The sequence below is a fragment of the Rhinopithecus roxellana genome, chromosome 1 (assembly GCF_007565055.1).
Source record: "Rhinopithecus roxellana isolate Shanxi Qingling chromosome 1, ASM756505v1, whole genome shotgun sequence".
Lineage (NCBI taxonomy): Eukaryota > Metazoa > Chordata > Mammalia > Primates > Cercopithecidae > Rhinopithecus > Rhinopithecus roxellana.
This window is the reverse complement of record NC_044549.1, coordinates 182177062-182183937: the sequence shown is the minus strand read 5'-3', so window position 1 is coordinate 182183937 and position 6876 is coordinate 182177062.

Sequence of the window (6876 nt, the reverse complement as noted above, 5' to 3'; positions counted from 1 at the left end):
AAAAAAAAAAAAAAAAAAAAAAAGAATTTTCAAAACCAAACAATAAGAAAACAAATAACTAAAAAAGAATTGGCAGATTTTTAAACTGTAACTACAATCAAATAAGATATATAGATAGCTAATAAATATATGAAAAGATGCTTAATACCATTACTCATTGGGAAAATGTAATTTAAAAATCACAATAAGATACCACTATACATCTATTAGAATGACTAAAATTTTTAAAACTGATCATATAACATTATTGTATATGTAGAAAATCCAAAAGGAATCTATAGATAACCGACTACAATAAATAAGTGAATTTAACATGATACTGGATAAGATCAATAAGATCAATCCATGATAAGGCCTCTACATAAAATTACAAAACATCACTGAGGCAAATTAAAGATACAAATAAGTGGAAGTAAACACTGTGTTCATGGGTTGAGAAACTCGATATTGTAAAGATGTCAACTTTCCCCAATCTGATCTCTAGATTCCATGAAATTTCAATCAAAACCCTCTCAGAGGAGTTTGTAGTATGTGTGTATGTGTGTGACTTTGGAAATTGAGACTCTGTTTCACAAAAGTATTTGGAAAATATAAAAAAGAAACAAGACAATTTTCGAAGATTAATATACACTACTTACAACATAGCTATAGTAATTTAGAGAGCGTGGTGTTGGCCCAATGAAAGTGAAACAGACTTAACGGAAAAGAAGTCCGGAAACAGACCACTTACAGTCACTTGGTTTATGAAAAAGGTACGATTGCAGTACCTTTTGCAGAAAAGTACAATAAAAAGTTGATAAATGTCACTGCATCAAGTAGATATCCTTATGGTAAAAAGTGGATCAATTTCAGGTGTTCTGTAACCTGAATATGAAAGGTAATACAACGTTAACTTCTACTAAATGAAGTATAATATTTGCATGATCTTGGAGTGGGCAAAAGTTTTTTAAACAGGACACAAAAAGTCCTAACAATAAAGAAAACAATACATTTGACTACATTTAAAAAAGGATCTGTTCATGAAAAGATATCATTAAGAAAGTAAAAAGGCAATCCAGATTTTAAAAAGATTCTTGTCATACATATTATTAAAAATACCAGAAAACATAATGTACGCTGCATGCCAATAAGAAAAGACCAGAAAACCCAATAGAAAAATGGGAAAATACTTGAACAAACACTTCCTTATGAAAATATCTAAATGGATAATAAACATAAGATAAGGTGCTCAACACTACTAGTTGTCAGAGATATGCAGATAAGACTACTGTGAGATATCACTACAAATCTACCAAAATATCTAAAATTAAAAGACTGATAAAATAGCAAGTGTTGGGAAGGATATGAAACACTGGAACTCTTACACACAACTAATGCTTTATACGACCACTTTGGAAAGCTGAAAATACCTACTAAATCCGAAAAAATACATGCTTCAGCAACCCCACACTTAGGTGTACCCAGAAGAAACATGTACGTATGCTCACCAAAAACATGTATAAGATTTTCATAACAGCAAAATTTGTAATAACCAAACACTGGAAACAACCTATTTTTCCACAGTAGAATAGACAAATAAACCGTGATGTATTCATACAACACAACACTATGCAGCAGTGAAAATGAATTTATTTTGTCTACATGCAATACTATGGCTGAATCTTACAAACCCAATACTGAACGAAAGAGATTCCAAAGAGAGTACATATTGTTTGACTCAACTCATCTAAAATTCAAATATGGGCAAAACCAATCTATGCTGATGTATCTGGAGAGTTATTTCCTTTGTGGAAAATGCAGTGTAATGACTGGGAGGGGTATAATGGAGACTTCTGGGGTATGGGTAACATTCTTTTTCTTGACGGGAGCAGTGGTTACAAGGATATGTTCGTTCATTCTATTGAAATTCATTAAGCTGTACACTTGTGATTTGTTGACTTTTATGCCTGTATGTTATGTTTAAATATAAGTTTATATTAAAATGTGCGCATGGAAAGATGAAGTAGGGATACTCTTCTCTATTCCTCCTGTTAGGTATAACTGAGTACTCTGGATATTGTGAATAAAACAAACATAAGAAAACTCTGAAAGGTGGAGGAAAGAAGGAAGAACCAGTTAGAGACCCTGGGTCCCAAGGGATGAAGCAGTGATGAGCTTTTTGGGTTTTCTTTTTACTTCATATATATTTGAGTCCTGGAGCTGAAGAAGGTGGCAACCCAGACACATCAATAAGCACAGGCCCAAATCAAGCCCCAATAAAATTTGATCTCTCTAGTCAAAGGACCAGAAAGGGTTTGTTTTACTCCAGCCAAACACCACAGAAAAAACTGCGCTGTTCCCACCCCACACCTACCTAGTGAGCAAAGTCTAAGTGATGAATATAGACTTCTAGCATCACCAGACTATATCAAGGTGCCCCAACTCTTTGGCTGGGATGGGGGTATCACAGAAGGTCAAGATGGGAGCCAGGACTTTTGCCTCCAGTGGGCAGTACCAAGGCCTCCAACCTGCAATGTCAGCGTAGACCATGTGGGGAGGCTGGACTTCCACCACCACCCCACAGTAATGAGGACCGGCAAATTTTTGACAAAGGTGCAAGAGCAATTCAATAGAGAATATAGAATCTTTTCAACAAATGGTGCTGTAGCAACTGGACATCCATGGGCAAAAACCCGAAAACAGACAACAAAAAAACCCCTCCAGCCTAAGTCTTACACCTCATACAAATTTAACTCAAAATGGACCATGAACATAAACAGAAGACATAAAACTATTTTTAAATTTTTTTCAAAAAACATAGGAACATTTCTTTGGGACTTAGGGCTTAGTAAAGAGTTCTTAGACATGACACCAAAAGGCACAATTCATAAAAGAAAATACCATAAATTAGACTTCATCAAACTCAAAAACTTTTGCTTTGAAAGAGACCTTGTTAAATTGCTCAGAGTGGTGGCTCATGCCTGTAATCCCAGCACTTTGGGAGGCTGAGGTGGTAGGGTTGCTTGAGGCTAGGAGTTCAAGACCAGCCTGGGTAACATAGCAAGACCTTGTCTTCATAAAAACAAAATTTAAAAATTAGCTGGGTGTGCTGGCGCACCTCTGTAGTCATAGCTACTTAAGAGGCTGAAGCAGGAGGTTCACTTGAGCCCAGGAGTTTGAGGTTGCAGGGAGCCATGATTGTGCCACTGCACTCCAGCAGAGTAGGAAAAAATATTTGTAAATCACATATCTGACAAATAACTAGTATCTAGAATACATAAAGAACTCTCAAAACTTAACAGTAAAGAAAACAATCTAATTTAAAAATGGACAAAAGACATGAACAGACACTTCATTAAGAGGATACACAGATGGCAATTAAGCACATGAAAAGATGTTGAACATCATTAGTCATTGGAAATGTAGATTAAAACCACAGTGAGATGTTATTACATTCCTCTCAGAAAGGCTTAAAATATTGACAACAGCAAATGCTGGTGAGGGTGAGAAGAGGCTGGATCACTCATCCATTGCTGGCGTAGAAAGTGGTAGAGTCACTCTGGAAAAGTCTGGCAGTTCCTTTAAAAAACAAACATGCATATGACCCAGCAAGTGCACTCCTGGGCATTTATCCTGGAGAAATAAAAACTTCCTTTCACACAAAATTCTCTACATGATAGTTCATAACAGCTTTATTTGTAATGGCCCCAAACTGGAAATAATTCAGATGCCTTTCCACAGGTGAGTGGTTAAACAAACTGTACATCCATACTATGGAATGCCATTCAACAGTAAAAGGGAGCTAACTACTGCTACAAACAATAACCTGGGTGAATCTCCATAGAATTATGTGAAAAAAATTGGACATGCAGTGGAATAGTAACCAGCACGGAAAATGAAAGAACTGCTGCTATGTGAATCAACAGATGGATCTCAGGAACATAATGTTAAGAAAAATGCAAGTCATAGGACAGAATATACAGTTTGAGACATTATATAAAATTCAAAAGATGTAAAACAAAAAAGTATTGTTGGAGGACACATCCAAATGTGATTTAAAAAAAAAAAAAAAAAACTCAAAGAAAAGCCACAGTTCTGTATTTCCAAGCTGGGGAGAGCGGGAGGGGCAGAAACACCTGAGGGCCTCAAAAGTCCCGAAATATTTGAGTGCTCCAGCCAGGTGGAGTGAAAAAAACCACTCCCGAAGGGTGATATACTGTGTAATGCCACTTATATAAGATTCTCAAAATAACACATTTATTGAAATGAAGAACAGATTAGTGGTTGCCAAAGGTTAGAAAGGGGTTGAGGGTGGGAGGAAAGTGGGCGTGGCTATAAAAGGGGAACATGAGGGCTCTTTGCGTGTCAAGGCACAGAACAGAAATGTTCTGTACCTTGACTGTCTTAATGCCAGTATCCAGATTATGATATTGTAGTATATAGTTCTGTAAGATCTTACTCTTGGGGAAAACTAAATAAAGGATACACAGATCTGTATTTTTTTTTTTTTTTCCTGTTGGTGAATCTACAACGATCTCAAAAAGTTTAATTTAAAAAAAAATATATATATAACAGCAAAAGGCTGAGGAAAACCAAGATCTTGAAGAAAATGAAAAATATGGATAATGCTGTAGTGCTATATGATCTGACGAATATCTTTGAAAAATAGTTTTGCACAAAATTAAACATACAGTTCTTTTTATACCACAACTTACCTGCTGACACATATCTTAGAAAAACTTCACAGGGGCATCAAGAAACATGGAAAGAATGTTGATAGCAACATTGTTTGTTAATAGCAGAAACAAAACTGAGTGCATTTTCCAATGTTAATTTCCCGTTTTACTAATTAATACGGTTATGTAAGATGTTATCACTGGGGTAGCTTGGTGCAGGGTACATAGAAACTCCCTGTAGTGCTTTTTATAATCTCTATGTGAGATTATAAAAATTATTAAATACAATTATTTCAAATAAAATTTTTTAAAAAGTCCAGGCGTGGTGGCTCACACCTATAATCCCAGCACTTTGGGAGGCTGATGTGGGCGGATCATGAGGTTAAGAGATTGAGACCATCCTGGCCAACATGGTGAAAGCTTGGCTCTACTAAAAATACAAAAATTAGCTGGACATGGTGGTGCGTGGCTGTAGTACCAGCTACTTGGGAGGCTGAGGCAGGTGAATCGCTTGAACTCGGGAGGCAGAGGTTGCAGTGAGCCAAGATGGTGCCACTACACTCCAGCCTGGTGACAGATCGAGACTCTATCTCAAAAATAATAACAACAATAATAAAATAAAATAATAAAAATTTTAAATGACACATTTTACTGAAAATAATTTAAAAATTGGGACATAAGTAGAATACTAACCAGCAGTGAAAATGAAAGAACTGCTGCTACATGAATTAACAAATGGATCTCAGAAACATAATGTTAATAAACATGCAAGTCAGGACAGAATACACAGTTTGATACCTTACATAAGATTCAAAAGATGCAAAACAAAACAAAGTATTGTGAAGGGCACATCCAAATGTGATAAAACTCAAAGAAAAGCCAAGATTCTGGATTTCCAAGTTGGGGAGGAGGAAGGAGAAGAAAACACCTGGGGACCTGAAAAGTACTGTAATATTTGAGCCCTCCAGCTGTGTAGAGGGTAAATGGGCACTCATAGTGATGGGTTTTCCTTGTAACTTACATATACACAGCACATACTAAATAGGAAGATTTACAGATTTTTTTAAAATGGAACACACAGATGCTATTTGGAAGAAACTCTTTCTAGTGAGGTTGCCAAGCTGAGGTTCAGTGGCAACATCTTCCACCTGGAGAAAGCCTGTCTGCTCTAGGGCAGGTTAAGGACAAGACCCAAAATCAAGAGAGACAAGCAATGATAGTTGGAGGAGAGAGACTTGGAGCAGAGCAAACTTGGAGTCTCTACGGCTCTCATTTCCACAGCATGATGACTGCATTCTGAGACAATGCCAGTATCCGCTCCAGCTACATAAGCCAGCCCAGTAGTTGGAGCCGGGTTTTTGTCATTCGAACTGGCAGATTATGACAGAGTCCCCCAAGGTAAGCTGGATCATAGTCAGCCCAGCTGGACCTGGTAAGCATATGGGATGACTTGGAGGCTTAGAGATGCCCAGAGGGGCCCTGCCCCAAACCTCCCTCCCCTACTGCCATACCACCTTTCATATGCAGGACCAGATGATCAGATGAGGTACAGGACTTGCCAAGGCTTACCCAAAAGATGCTGCCTTTTCTGGCACACCTCAGCTGCTTTGTCTTGCCACCGATGATCTCCTCAGGTCAGGATGAGAAGGTACAGGGAGACAGCACCAGATGTTAGGAGAAGGTGCAGGTTGGAGGAGTGTTGCATGGCTGGGTACCTTGGCCAGTAGCTCCCTGGCCCTTCTTTGGAGGGATCACTTACAGAGACAGGAAAGGCTGTGACTTGGGAGTCTCCTCTCCTTCTAGAGCTTTCTTCAGCCCCAAGCTGGATATGGTCTCCTAAGAGAACAGGAGCCCCAGAGAAGTGGGTGGGCATCTGGAGGGTTACCCTGAGCCTGGTGCCAGCCACAATGGGGCAGATATTCTAGGTGATGACTTACAACCCTTGAGGTTCCAAACTAAAGGTGATTATGAGAATAGGACAGTTATTTTGATTTGAGTTCTAGATGTTCATTTGAACATTAAACAACTATTTCTTAAACTCTGAGCTATGTCCTTGGGATGACTGCTTTTATGGAACTTGTGGTCAGGTTTTTAACAAGAAATAGAAGAGAGATTCGAGGTGAGCATACCAGGGAGACAGACAGGCTTGCCCAAGCAAGCCCCATCAGTCAAAAAGTGGGTAACAAGTGTCCACGAGAAATCTGGAGGTGAAGGTTGTGTC